Raw genomic sequence first — 15405 nt, 5'->3', positions numbered from 1 at the left:
GAATCAGTTTGTCTAAAACTAGAGCCACAGCCCTATATGGGACATCTGTATACATTCCCTGCCTGCCCGAGGCTCAGGGAATGTAGCAAGCATTCTTCTGCCAGCCTGGGCCCAGAGCTGTGTCAGTCCCAAAGAAACGCTCAGATGCTGTATTAGTTAATTATTTTTATTTTCTTTTAAACTTAAACATTGTTCTTTGGTTTGGCTTTTCGAGACAGTTTCTCTGTGTGGCTTTGGAGCATGTCCTGGAACTTTTTCTGTAGACCAGCCTGGCCTTGAACTCACAAAGATCCACCTGCCTTTGCCCCCTGAGTTGCTGAGATTAAAGTCGTGCATCACCACCGCCTGGCTGTTCTTTTCTTTTCTTTTTTTTTCTTTTTTTTTTTTTTTTTCAAGACAGGGTTTCTCTGTGGCTTTGGAGGCTGTCCTGAAACTAGCTCTTGTAGACCAGGCTGGTCTCGAACTCACAGAGATCCACCTGCCTCTGCCTCCTGAGTGCTGGGATTAAAGGCATGTGCCACCAACGCCCGGCTCTTTTGTTTTCTTAATTAAAATAGAATTATATGCCCTTTCCATTTCTTCCTTTAACTCCTCCCCTTGCTACTCCCTCCAATTCCTAATACCCCTCTTTACCCCATCTCTAATTCATAGCCCCCTTTTCCTTGATTATACACATACACACACACACATACACACACACACACACACACACACACACACACACACACACACACACACACACACACAGTACAACCTGCTGAGTATGTTTAATGTTGCTTATTTGTGTATCATTTCAGGGCTTCTTAGAGTTTCTCAGTATGTATTCCAACCTGACCTGGATGTGATCTTTCTGCATCAACTTTTCCTTCCCGGGTTTACTTTCTTAATTTTATGCATTAGGGTGTTTTTCTGCATGTATGTATGTGCACCATGTGCATGTTGGTGCCTGAGGGGGTCAAAAGAGGGTGTCAGATACTCTAGAACTGGAGTTACAGATGGTTGTGAGTCACCATGTGGGTGAGTGGAAGCAATCCAGCTTGGATCCTCTGCAAGAACCACCTCTTCAGATTCTATTCAACTGTCTTTCTGCTGTTATTTCTTAAGGTCCTTTTTCATGATCCCAACCTTGTTACATACTACTGTCATTTTCTTTGGACAATTCTCTTAGCCACCCAAGGCCGTGGATCAAGTGTCATTGTGACTTGATTCAGTCAGGCACTTGGAAGCACTTTCATTGCAGATGGCATCCACCACATTCAGGACTTGCAGGGCCTTGAACACTGAGGCTGTGTCTCTGGGATACAATAGGGGCAGATATATGATGGCAACTTCTCAGATACTCCTTTGCTTCTTTTCCTATAGCCCTTGTCAGAGTCAAATCAGCCTACTCTGCAATCTACTGAGATAGGGAGATAAGGTGTTGATATATACCGAAGTCTTCTTAGATCCTTATGTTAATCTCCTACAACATTCTAATACGTATATAATTTTAATATATATTAATCTCTATATAGAAACCATTCTATATAGCATTCTAATATATATCATTCTAATAATTATATATACATGTATCTGTTTATAATATATACATATATATTATATAATGTGTCTGCATCTGATTCTCAAGTGTATGTTAAGGCCTATTCAGACATGAGGCCTCTCATAACTCTTATTACAGACAACCACCCAATACGGAAAACAGTCTGAGATGTTGCTACTGTCTTCTCATATCCTCATTATTGTTTTGCAGTGCTAGAGATTGAAGGTGGGGCCTTACACATGGTATGGATGTCTCTAACCGTGAGGTACATCCTAAGGACACCGCAGTATGGTTTTGATATTTTTACTGAGAAGTGGGACTGGATAATCTGCCTGGTGTGGAAGATTATTGTGGCCACCCTACTACATGATTCTCTATATCATAGTCTATTTTCCCTTACCTTCAGTAAAAATTTGTATTATCTGCTTCGACTATACAAGGTCATAGTAATCTTGGTTGGCAATTTAGCAATCCAAGATCTCAAGAGGCTTTACAATTTCTACCTTCCTCTGTGGTGATATATTAATTATGATTTATTAAAGCTTGCCTGAGGATTCAGAAACCTCAAGTCAACCTCAAGCTATAGAAATCAGGAAGTGGTGGTACACACCTTTAAACCCAGGACTCAGGATTAAGAGGGAGATGGATCTCTGTTAGCTGAAGGCAACCATGGCCTACACAAGAGTGAAGAGTAACAGAACCCATGCCTTTTATTCCAGCACCTGGGATCACACTTTTTAATTACAGCATTAGGGGGGTGTTTAATACAGGGACAGGGTCTCAGAGCTGGCATTCATTCTCCAGCCACATCGAGGCTAGGAAGACAATGAAGTCTCAGGATTCTCCAGCCATGCTGAGGGGAGGCAGCAGTCTGAAGCTTGGTCATGGAGGCAGGATCAGCCCTTTCAGTCTGAGATAGAGTATGAGCTAGTGACCAACTGCTTTGCTTTTCTGATCTTCAGCTTGAAGTTTGAACCCCAATATCTGTCATTGGGTCTTTTATTTTTTTTTCATGTTACATTCCTCCTTTGGAAACTAGATTACCATGAGAACTTGTCTAAGCTATCATGCTTGGTAGGCAACCCAGCAATCATGGCATGCTGGCTCACAACTCCAGTTCCTCAGCAAATGTATGAGAGCAACTGGGGTCAATTAGCTTGTAGCCAGGTAGCCAACTGACTGTAGGCCCACGAGTAATTCAGATGAACCCACCAGAAATGTTTCTATTGTAACCAGGCCAGATTAATGATATGCAAAATTGTAATCAATGAAATGGTTGCTGTTTCAAGACACTACATTCTTTTAATGATTTTATTAGTGTATATTAATTATACATGATAATAGGTTTGATTATGACATTTCCATAAATGTACATAATCTACACTAATATTCACCCCATTGGTTTTTCTTGTCCTCTTCCTACTCCTACAAATCCCCTTCCTCTTTCCAACTACTACCTTCTACTTCTGCATTTTATTTGTGTGAGGGTAACTGAATGAGTTGCATTAGTGTTCTTTGTAACAGCATGGGTGGAGTTTCTTATAGGTGCACCTTACCAGTGGCTACACCACTGAAGAAAATAATCTGTTATTCCCCCATCAACTATTTGCCTGTGCCTAGATCATCAGGAAGGGTTGGAGCCTCATGGGTCCCTCCCTTTCCCTATGACAGGATGTTCATAGACCAAATCTTGCACCAATCCTGTGTGGTAAATCACAGCAGTTAAGGGTTCACCAGGCAAACCATGCCCAGATTCAGCATTCCTCACTAGTGTTGACATTTGCTCCAGCTGTAAGCAATCTTCTGTCTCAAGGTAATAGATAACTGATATATGAAGCTCATTATTTATCAATCTTCAACTAAGGCATGCATGGCATTTAGTGTACACCTGTCATCATAGCATTCAAGAAGCTGAAGTGGCAGGAGGATCATGCATTGGAGACCAGCCTTGACTACGGTATTGAGAACCTGTCTGAAAAAATCCTTAACTGAAATTTAATTGTGTGTGTGTGTGTGTGTGTGTGTGTGTGTGTGTGTTTTGAGAGAACATTACACTGTAGCCCAAACTGACCAAGAATTCACTGTGTAGCCTAGGCTTTTAAAAGGAGTTCTTTTTTGGAGGGAGTTCAGGACAGGGTTTCTCTGTGGCTTTGGAGGCTGTCCTAGAACTGGCTCATAAAAGGAATTCTTAATTGGTCTAGATAATAAAAGGCCAGAGTCAGATATAGAGGGAAATGCTGACAGACCAGAGAGAAGGAGCAAGCCACAGCACACCTTACCTCCTAAGCATCTCAGCAGACAGTGATTTCTCGTTTCTCCCTGCTTATATCCTGTTTCTACCCAGTTATGTCACTTCCTGTCCATCTGTACAGACCTCCAGACCTCTATGGTTAGCTAATGGCAAGCTCCATTCTCTGATCCCCAGATAGGCTTTATTTGTGCAAGAAAGATATCACCACATAGGCTGACTTCAAAAGTGTGCCAGTCTTCCTGCCTTCAGCCTTCTATGTACTGAGATTACAATCATGAATCATCATGTCAGCCTCTGAGTTGGAAATTTACTACCAAAACATCACTATCTTAACTTCTTTTACTCATTATTCTGAAAATACTTTATGAAACATAATAGCTCTAGGAAATAGTTTACTATAGTAAGAAGTTCCTTGTTGACAGAATTCAATTATTTTTGTCTTCTAATTTCAGGAGAATGTTTGAGCTTACATAGTTAAAATGGCCAAGTTAATTTGGATCCACCACAGTCAGCTGATTACAAAAGCTTGGGAAGAGAAATTGCACCTTCCTCTCTCCAATCCTTACCCTTAGGGGGACTAAAATTATCTCTGCTAAAGCAATATTTAGAAATAAAGCTCATTATTCCTTAACCCAGAAACCGGAGAACAGAAAAAGAAATAGTATAACCCCGAGGCCATTCACTTTATTGCAAGCTAACATCTTTATTCATAAGGTTTGGATAAAAATCTTTTTGATGACTTTCTACAAGAGAGTTCCCAAAACAGATTGGCATCAAAACAGTGTCTTTGACGATACTGTCATGTTGCAGGTGACCCTGCTCGGACACCCCTTGGAGGAGGGGGTGAGAAGACAAAGCACCAATGACTCAGGCACTGGGAGTCAGCATGCTGCAGACTTGTTTATTAAGGGAGTTAGACCTGCCTTTACACCCCCTTCCAATGTCCCACTGGCTCAGGTGTCTGACTCTGTTGCGTTGTCCTTTCCTCACTGGTGTCTCTGGGTCAAGTGTCTCCTCAGCAGTCTGGGGCCTTAGAGGCAGGTTTGGCTTAGGGAGGAAGTGCCTGCCTCGAATGCTCATGCAGGCTGGCCTGCTCACTTGTGGCTTGGATAGGCTGGCCGCAGTTTCTTCTACACCTACACGTCATAGTTGGGTAATTTTAACATCTGTATATACAACATTCTTACTGACTGCACAATGAGCAGGAATGTGTCTTTACTTCTCTTAAGCAATAATAAATTCAGATTACTCAAATACAAAAATAGTTTATTATTTTTTAAAAAATAAGCTAAAAGCAAAAAGATTATAACTTCTTTTTATTATTTTTTTCTTTTAGATGCTGAGGATGGAACCCAGGGTCACACAAAGGAGAGGCAAGTGTTCTATCATGGAGTTAGTTTCTTATTTCAAGTACAAGTAATTCAATTTAAAATAGTTTATGCCCTCCCCAAAAGCTAAGGAATTTAGGTGTTAAAATTACTGTTTCCATAATTGTTTTATGATTGAAAGAATTTAATTGTAGCTTATTGACATTGGGTCTAATCTATTGTGACTTTTAAAACAAGTATACCTTTTGTCTCATATAATTGCATTTTTCATGCAAAATATTTGTAAATTATACTGTTTTCAAAATTAGTTTGATTTTAATAGTTTGTGCTACAGTGCTTGCTATCAAAAGACATAATAAAAATGCTGACAGCTTGTGGTAAAAAGACATTATCTTGCCTTATAATTCTGTACAGAGAGGGAAAGGTACAAACCAAACAATGAATAGTGAAAAACTAATTTATTTTGTATTGGGACTATAATGGGGATACCATTTGGCCTTGAAATTAATTTGTCTTATATTACCCCAAGAGTCAATTGACTAAGAATATGTTTATAATTGCATAAAGTTAGGAAAGTATATATTATATAATTATAAGAGATTGCAATTGCTAAGTGGTAAATTATAAGATATAAAGGAAATATTGTTGGTGTGGAGGTACATGCTTGTAATCTCAGCTCTTGGAACACTGAGGCAGTAGCATCACAAGTTCAAAGCTAAACTTTTTGTGTTCCAGTTCAGCCCTATATGGTAAAACTATGTATCAAATAATAACAACAGAAAAAAAAAACAAACAAGAAATACGGATAATTTTGACTTTTTTAAAGGGTTGAAAAGCCCAAGGAAAATCAATGACTCATGAAAATGTCAGTGGCCATAAGCTATTAGTTAGGCCTTTGTTTTTATGATCTTAGCATTATTGCATGTCTGTCTCCTAGGGGCACTTATGCTTTTCTTTAACTGTGATTACAAAGAGAACTTCTTGGAGTACACACTGCTGCCAGTCTTCAGAGAATCCTAACCGGGGTAGCAGCGCCACCTAGGGGCTAAATTTATTTCTTTCAAGAAGCCAGTTTTTCTAGAGGTAAACAAGAACATTAGATTCTATTTTATTTTATTTTTGGTTTTTCGAAACAGGTTCTCTCTGTGGAGCTTTGGAGCCTATCCTGGCACTCGCTCTGGAGACCAGGCTGGCTTCAAACTCACAGAGATCTGCCTGCCTCTGCCTCCCGAGTGCTGGGATTAAAGGCATGTGCCACCAATGGCACTCCTAGATTCTATTTTAAATGCCCTTTATTTAGCCAACTGAGAAAATAGCCTAAATAAAAAGTGATGCACTTGGAGAAAAGGGAGGAATTCTACTGGTACATTCTTCAATTAATTGCAGTAGTATGTTTTGCTCATCATCTGTCCATTTCATGATAATCTAACTTTGGCTTTATTATGTCTAAATTAAAGCTTGATGTGGCTTGGCATGTAGCTTATTTGGTAGAGTGCTCATCTAGCATGAATGTAGCTCTGGGCTTGATCCAAGACACTGAATATGCCAGACCTGGTGACTGGAAGACAGAGACAGGAGAATTAGAAGATCAACACCATCCTTGTCTACATAGGGAGTTCATGGCCAGCCTAGGCTAAGAACCTGGAAAGAAATTAAATTAAATTAAACTACTCAATAAAAGCCCCACTGAGTGTGCTGAAATCCCAGCATTTAGAGGGTGGGAAAGGAAGATTGCTACAAATTTCAGGCCAGCTTGAACTACGGAGTAAGACCCTTTCTCAAACGAAAAAAGAAAAGAAAGGAAGATAGAAAAAGAAAAATTGAAAAACAAGCAAAAGCCACAACTATTAATTTCAAAGACCTGTCTACTATGATCTAACAAGAGAAATCCAGCTTCACACTGTGCCATCACTAGTTCTTTGAGTGAAGGACAGAAATCCCTGACTTAAGCTACTCAGTGCCTTGCTTGGCTCAAGCCTAGAATCTGGAGTCTAGTATGGAGGGCTCTTTTTTTCCTTAGTTTTGAAGGCAGGAAGGCCCACATAGCAAACAATGAGTGTATTTCAACTAGTCAAATATTGGTGCTAGAATTAATTAGGGCGAGCCACTGGAATGAGCAGGCTCTAGAACATGCAAAGCTGTGTGTGTAATAGGTCTGAGCTTCTGAGAAGGAAGGAAGCCTCTGTGTGCACTTTAGAACACAAATGGCATGTACAAATTGGATACCTGTCACAGATTCCTCCTACTGTGCAGTTTTGTTCTGCAGCAGAATAGCTCAGATTTTTGTTTATTATTGTACAGGCTTCATAGAAAACATTAAGAATCTCTTTTATACTCACATGAGTATACTCAAGAAAACTACATGCTCTGTTTGTGGAGGGTGTCCTTACCAGGTAGACATATAGATTTATACTTAATATAGCACTCAGGCTTGGTGGCACATACCTGTAATCCCATCCGTTGAGAGGTGAAGGCAGGAGGATTTGGTGGGGTGACATCTTGCTTGTACAAATAAAGCCTGTCTGAGGGTCAGAGAGTGGAGCTAGCCACTAACTATTGTGGTGAGATATCCACCCAACCCATGTAACTTCTCCCCGAATAAAATTCACTTGACCTGTACAGAGTCTAGCGAATCTTGATTCCCCCACAATAAGCTAACCATAGAGGTCTGCACCGACAGACTGGAAGTAAAGTAGCTGGGTAGAAACAGGATATAAGCAGTGAGAAACAGGAACTTGCTCCTCTTGTCTAGTGAGACGCAAAGGAGGTAAGGTGTGGCAGCGGCTTGCTCTTTCTGATCTCTCAGCATTTTCCTTTATATCTGACTACAGGTTTTTATTACTTCGACTAATTTACAATTTGGAGTTTGAGGTCACTCTCAGCTACATAGGAAGTTTGAGATATGCCTGGTCTACATAAAGTCTACATGAACCCTGTTTCACCTCCTGCCTCAACCTCCTACTTAAAAGTGAGTAGAGAACTCAATTTGTGGAATGGATGTATAAACAATGAAAGTCATGGAAAGACCCCACCAATAACTTAATTTGCCATTAGATAAAGTAAGTAAAAGCAACATATCAATGAATGTGAGCAAAGAGGACTAAAATATAAAACCATAATGGAAAATAAAACAGCATAGGTGAAATTGGGTAACAGGTCTATTTCAGAGCCCATTTTGTCCTTTAATAGCAGTTGTTAATCATGTTTCTTATCACACTTCCATTTTATTTCACCCACATCTCTGTCATCCTTTAGAGGCATGTTCAAAGACTAGGAATACTGGCACATTCCAGTATCCCAGAACTCAGCAAAAGGACCAGGAGTTCGAAGTCATCCCCAGCTAAAGGCCAGGCTGGCCTATCAAGACACTGTCTTAAAAATAGAAGGGAGAGGGTATTTTTAAAATAACATTAAAATATATTTTAATTAAAATTGAATTACAACACTTCCCCCTTTCTCTACCTTCCTCCAGCCCCTCCCATGCACCCCTTCTCAAGCTGATAGCCTCTTTTTCTTTGATTATTGTTACATATGTATAAATGTGTGTATATGTATGCACATATATAAATATAACGTGCTGAGTCTATATCTCTGTGTATATGAAACCCTAATATTTTAATAAAGTTTATAAACCTTCAAATTGTATGAAATATGCCCTTGATGTTTGGGGGATGATAAAAAAAAGGATAGCCACAGTGATTATTAGACAACCATGGGTGATTTTCAACATTTTTAACCTCTTTTATTTTCCAGTTTTTCTAAGAATAGTATTACTTTCATTCTCAAGCAAATAGATTTCTTTAAAAAAAACTAGACAGAAATGCTCATTTTACAAAGAGCCCCTCTGTCAGTTTCAAAATCAGATATAGGTGAACTGGCAAATATTCACCACCATTTCAATTAGATTTACTTGTTATTTATTTATAATTAATCCAAGCACAGCTTACAAACTTATTGCTGTATCCTGTAAAAATTTTTCAGAGAGAATTTTGTGGAAAATTAAATGCTGAAAATTTCTATTAAAATTGGGAAACATGATGAACCAAAGAAATTAATTTTTTTTAGGGAAAGAAATATTTAAAAGCTTCCACTTGGGGAACACTGAACTGCTAATTATGATAATGTATTACCAGTATTTTCATAAAACCACATTCTCTTTTATCAAGTTGTCCTCTCCTGCCCTGTATATGAGCATAATAGGAGAGTTAGTGTGAGTTTGCTGCATACTTTAATGCCTGTATATCCTAATGAACAGACCCTGGAAATGAACGGAAAGGCAAAGTTTGTTTTATCATATTTTTTGCAGTAATATTAGCAACTAAGGTATTTTTTCCTCTATAGCCCAGGCAGGTCTTAAATTTACAATGTTCCTGTGACAGCCTCTTAGGTATTTGGAATAAGGGGCCTATGCTGTGAGAGGCCTAACAAAAACATTTTTCTTATTTTCAATGTTAAACACTTGAAAGACCTTAGTGAAAAATGCAATAAAATTTTCCACATCATTCAGATCTTGTTTAGGCAGCCATGTTGTTGAGATATCATCAGCATAGCTTCTCTGTCATTTCTAGGAGACACAATTTCACAACAGACTTCCAAGTCCTCTGTCTGGAACAATCTTTCTGTTCCCCCCTCCTCAGTGTTCCCTGGGCCTCAAGTTTGAGGGTTGTGTTATCGATGTATCTACTGGAGCTGGCCATTCCAGTCACAAAACCCAAGCAATGACAAGACCAATAGATACGCTATCATGTAAGTGGGGAATCTCATGGGACTCACCCCTAGACAAAGAACTATAGGCAACTAACAAATGCCAAGAGAGGGAGAATTATTGTTCCCCAGGTATGAGCCCCTTAAGTGGTTATCCAATACCAAGTGGTCATCCCTGAAATCATAGGCATACAAGCAACACTAAATGGACTCAGTAAGTTGTATTTATTTATTTGTGCGTGTGTGTATGTGTGTGTGTGTGTGTGTGTGTGTGTGTGTGTGTGTGTGTGAGAGAGAGAGAGAGAGAGAGAGAGAGAGAGAGAGAGAGAGAGAGAGAATAATGAAGTGAGGGTGTGAACTTGAGAGGGAGTAAGGGGACCATAGGAGAGCTTGGAGAGAGGCAGGAAATAATGTAATTATATGTAATGTGATGTAATTAAAAAAGCTGCAAAGAAAGACAAGAAGACACGCACATACAGAGAGAGAGAGAGAGAGAGAGAGAGAGAGAGAGAGAGAGAGCACATGAGAGAGGGAGTTGAACAAGCCATGGGAAACAAATCAGTGTTCCTCCAGGATTCCTGCCTCAGCTGCAGGTGGAGTTGCTGCCCTGTTTCCTTCAATGATGGACTGTGATCAGGATATGAAAGTCAAATACCTCCCCTCCCCCAAAACAGTTACTTAGCACAGCAAAAACAAAAACAAACAAAAAACACAAAAAAACGACAACAACAAAACAGTGCTAACATTTCTTAACATTCATTTTTTAAGGAGTAATAATTTTCTTTCTGGGATCCAAAACTCACAGGCCATCAGAGACTAGGCATTTATGATTCTTTTATGTACATGCAAATTTAAAATAATTCTGTTTCAAACAAGCCCAGAGGTGAATCTGGGACACTAATTCATGACCTCTGAAATTTACATTACATTTTATTAATTGAATTCACAAGCTATAAAATGCACACTCGTAAGTATGTCACTGGCTTTTAGTATCGTCATAAAGCTGTGCAATCATCACTTTTAATTTCCAGGTACTTTCATCATCTTGGAGTGAAAATGCTGTACCTATTAAGAGTCACTTCCAATTTTTCCCCCTCCAGTTCTGTCCATCAATAAACTACTTTCTAGCACCATCCATTAAAATACAAATTTCATTTTTCTTTTATAGCACATATACACCATTATGTATATGTGCCCCATTTTCATTATCCATTCATCAGTTGAAGGGCAGTGAGGTTGTTTCCCATTTCCTAGCTATTGTAAATAGACAGTGATGCACATGGCTACCCACGAATCTTTGGAGTGGAATGTTGAGTCTTTTGGGCATATGTCAAGAAGTGGTATAGCTGGGTCATATGGTAGATTTTTTCTGAGTATGTTCCACACCGATTCCCAGAATGATTGCCCTAGTTTTTAATCCCACCAACTGTGACTAAGGGTTCCCTTTTTTCAACCCCCTCTGCCTGTATTTGTTGTCAGCTATCTTTTTGATCTCACACATTCTGACTGGTATAAATTTTATAGACTGAGGCAACTAGTCCCAGAAAGGGAAACAGTGCAGGATGTCTCCTATTGTGGGCTATCACTCCGAATCTTCACATTCGAGTAGAGAACCTGAAGTAACTGAAAAAGCAAGGAAAGTAGAAATGGACCATGGGAGAGGGGTGATCAGGGAAGAAGGAGCAATATCTAGATAAGGGGACAGTACGACACAACATAAGTGCTTTGAAGAGGGAAAAGGGGAAATAGTATGGGGACTGAGAAAGTGGAATACAGAAAAAAAGAGGGAAAGGAGAGATAAATAACACTAAGAATACCTGAAAAAGCTGTAAGAAAACACTGTAAGCTTGCTTAAAATACATGTAACTTAGAGTCTATACTATATAAAGTGTATATGTGTGTGTTAAATGGAATTATGCCACACAGGGTGATGCTCCCCGCAAGAGTCATAATCTATCCAGCAATAACCCCAGTGCCAGGCATGGGAAACCTCTCTTCTTGGTCAGGGGTTCCCAAGAGACTCCCAAAGTAATATGGACTATTGTCATTGCCTTTGGTTGCCTCCTATTGCCTCACTTGAAAGTAAGACTCATTTGTTGAAGGCATAACACACTTTGGACACAGGGCTTTGAGGAATCTTGTTGGAACTGACCTGGAAACCTCCTTCCTATGGACTAGTTCTTGGTACTATGGTACCAAGAAGACACTCTGCAAGCCGCAGCTGTAAGGTCTGTGAGCCACAACAATGAGTAGCCCGGCAAGATATCCCAAGTATAATAGCGGCATTATTAATGAGGAGGTAAACAACATCTAATTGAAATTAAGACCTGATCAATAAGAAGGAATTCATGCCTGGTACTATAAACCTTGCCAGCTACCCATAGTTGGAAAGGCATAAACCTTAGAAGAGAAAATACAACTACCATTTCCCTTTTTAAAAAAATTATTTATTTTTTCTTTGTGCACACTGTTATTTTTCCTGCATGTATGTCTGTATGAGGTTGTCAGATCCCCAGAACTGGGTTTACAGACAGTTGTGAGCTCCCATGTGGGTGCTGGGAATTGAACCCGGGTCCTTTGGAAGAGCAATCACTGCTCTTAACAACTGAACCATCTCTCCAGCCCCTATCATTCTCCTAAAGCAATATAATTTCTAATTGCAATCTAAATACTTATCCTTTACCCACGGATAAATGTAGCTGCACCCCTCATCAAAGGAACTTCATTTTGCAGCAGTTAGTAACTGTTACAGAGATCTGGAACATTTTAAACAAAGAATATGAGTTCTTGGGGTGGTCCAGTCTCAGTTGACACATCTACACAGCAACCCTATACCAGCTCAGGGAACATCTCAGAACAGAAGGCAGAACAATTGTAAGAGACAGTTGACCTGGAAGCTTGCTGCTAGATAGTGTCTTTATAAATAGCAGGAGGGTGACCCATGAAATCTCAACAATATGGTTACATCGAAAAACACTGCATAATGACAACACTAATCAATATACCAATGTGGATGGGTGAACTCTCTCTCACCAAGGCTCTACCCCTAGGTAAAGAGCTGTAGGCAATCAATGGCAGCTAAGAGACAGAAAATAAGTTTTTCATTTTTTATCATTAGTTCATTTCATTTTCAGAAATGAACCCCCTGATAAGTTATCCAATCCCAAGCTGTCAACCCTAAAAACTTACACGCATATGATCAACACTAAATGGTTTCTGTAGGGGATAGAAATCATACACAGTACTCAGAAATTTAAATAAAAAACTACATTCTGATGCAGGGCATTGGTGGCACACCTGAGTAATCCCAGCACTCGAGAGGCAGAGGCAGGAGGATCTCTGTGAGTTTGAGGCCAGCCTGTTCTCAAGAGCAAGTGCCAGGACAGACTCCAAAGCTACACAGAGAAACCCTGTCTCGAACCCCCCCCCCAAACAAACAAACAAAAACAAAAAACTACATTCTGTCTCTCCACATTTGCCAATTCTGGACATTCATATAAATAGTCACACTACACATGGCAGTTATGTCTATCTTCTTTCACTTGGCATAGTGTTTCAATGCTCAGATGTTTTAACATTTTTGATGAATATTCCCTTGTACAGGGAATAACTTTTGCATATCTAATCATCAATGATTAGATCATTTGTACTATTTTCTAACTATTATGATTAATGTGGTTATAGAAATTCATGAACAATGACCTTCAATTGAAGTTCAGAATTTTTAATTTTGTAATTAGAACATTAATAAGTATTGATAGTATGCACACTAAGATTTAAAACAGTGTGTGTGTGTGTGTGTGTGTGTGTGTATGTGCTTTCCCACTTGTTTCCCTGGTGTCATATTATCATTTTATTCTGTATCCTAAAATAACAGCACAAATAAGAACTTGTGTTTTAGGAGGACCCTAAGAGATACATACTTGGTGCCCTGGAGAAGGGGAAAGGGACAAGATTTCCTGAGGAAATTGGGAGCAATGGAGGTGGGGGGAGGGAGCTAGGAGAAAGAGAAAGGGAGAAGAGGAGGGGTGAGGAGGACATGAGGGAGCAGGAAGGTTGAGTCGGGGGAAGAATAGAAGAAAACAAGAAAGGAGATACCATAACAGAGGGAGACATTTTAGGTTTACAGAGAAATCAGGCACCAGGGAAAGGACTGGAGATCTACAAAGATGAGACCACCTAACAATTTAAGCAACAGAGGAGAGGCTACCTTAAATGTCCTCCCCTGATAATGAGATTGATGACTGTCTTATATGCCATCCTATAGCCTTCATCCAGCAGCTGGTGGAAGTAGAAGCAGACACCCACAACTAATCACTGAACTGAACTGAATCCAGTTGCAGAGAAGAATGAGGGATGGGCAAAGGGGTCCAGTCCAGTCTGGTGAAACCCACAGAAACAGCTGACCTGAACAACTGATAGCTGGGATACCAGCATGGGACTGATCCAGCCCCCAGGAACGTGGGTTTCAGTAAGGAGACCTCAGAAATCTATGGGACCTCCTGTAGTAGATCAGTACTTATCCCTAGTATAAGTGTGGACTTTGGGAGTTCAATCCACATACAGGGATACTCCCTGAGCCAAGACACAAGGGGGTGATCCTAGGCCCTATCCCAAAGGATATGATAGACTCTGATGATACCCCATGGAAGGCCTCACCCTCCCCTGGGGAGCAGAAAGGATATGATAGGTAGGGTATTCGTTGGGGGGGTGGTAGGGGAGGAGGGGAGGGAGTGGGAACTGGGATTGACATGTAAAACAATCTTGTTTCTAATTCAAATTTAAAAATAAAGAAAAAAATTCAACTTAAAGAAACAAGAACCTGTGTTTTAACCTGGAGTTTCAATCTAGATTAGGTTGGCCCATGGGCATGTGTATGGAGGTTTGTCTTGTTAATTCACGTGAGAGGACCAGACCACTGTGGACATTTCATAGGCTGGGCCCTGCACTGTACAAGGGTAGAGAAAGCAAGCTGAACATTAAACAAGTAAGCAAGGATGTATTTTATTCTTTCAATGCTCTTGACTATGGATGTGATTATCATTAACTGCTTGAGTTTCTGCCTTGATTTCCCGAAAATGATTTAACTTGTAATTGCAAGCTGAAAAGGAAAAAAAAAAAAAAAACCTTTCCTCCTCTGAAAAAGAACAAAAGGAATTTGTATTATTTCTGCAGTTCCAATTTATTTGCACATTTTGTGTTGCTTGGTGAAAACAGGGCTTCATGTATTCTAGCCAAGTGGCCTGTTGCTGGGCTACATCTTCAGCTGTCTTTGTCTCTTTCTAACAGAAAGGTGTGATACCCATGCACCAAAAAGGTCAGTGTGGTTTGAATGAGAATGGTCCCATAGGCTAGCATAAGGAACTGTTTAGGAAGAATTAGGAGGTATATCAATTGGGGGTGGGCTTTATGGTTTCAAAAGCCTTTGGCATTCCTAGTTAGCTTTCACTCTGCCTCCTGCCTGAGGGATTTTTCTGGTCTTAAAACACATCAACCAATCAAAGCTTGTGACAATGTTATCCCAGGAGAGGGACAGGTTCCATTCCAAGCAAGCAGATGAACTTGTCATCATTTTCCACGCA

Source organism: Cricetulus griseus, chromosome X, assembly GCF_003668045.3.
Source record: "Cricetulus griseus strain 17A/GY chromosome X, alternate assembly CriGri-PICRH-1.0, whole genome shotgun sequence".
NCBI classification, from domain to species: Eukaryota; Metazoa; Chordata; class Mammalia; order Rodentia; family Cricetidae; genus Cricetulus; species Cricetulus griseus.
The sequence above is the reverse complement of the archived record's forward strand: the minus strand, read 5'-3'. Positions refer to the sequence as shown.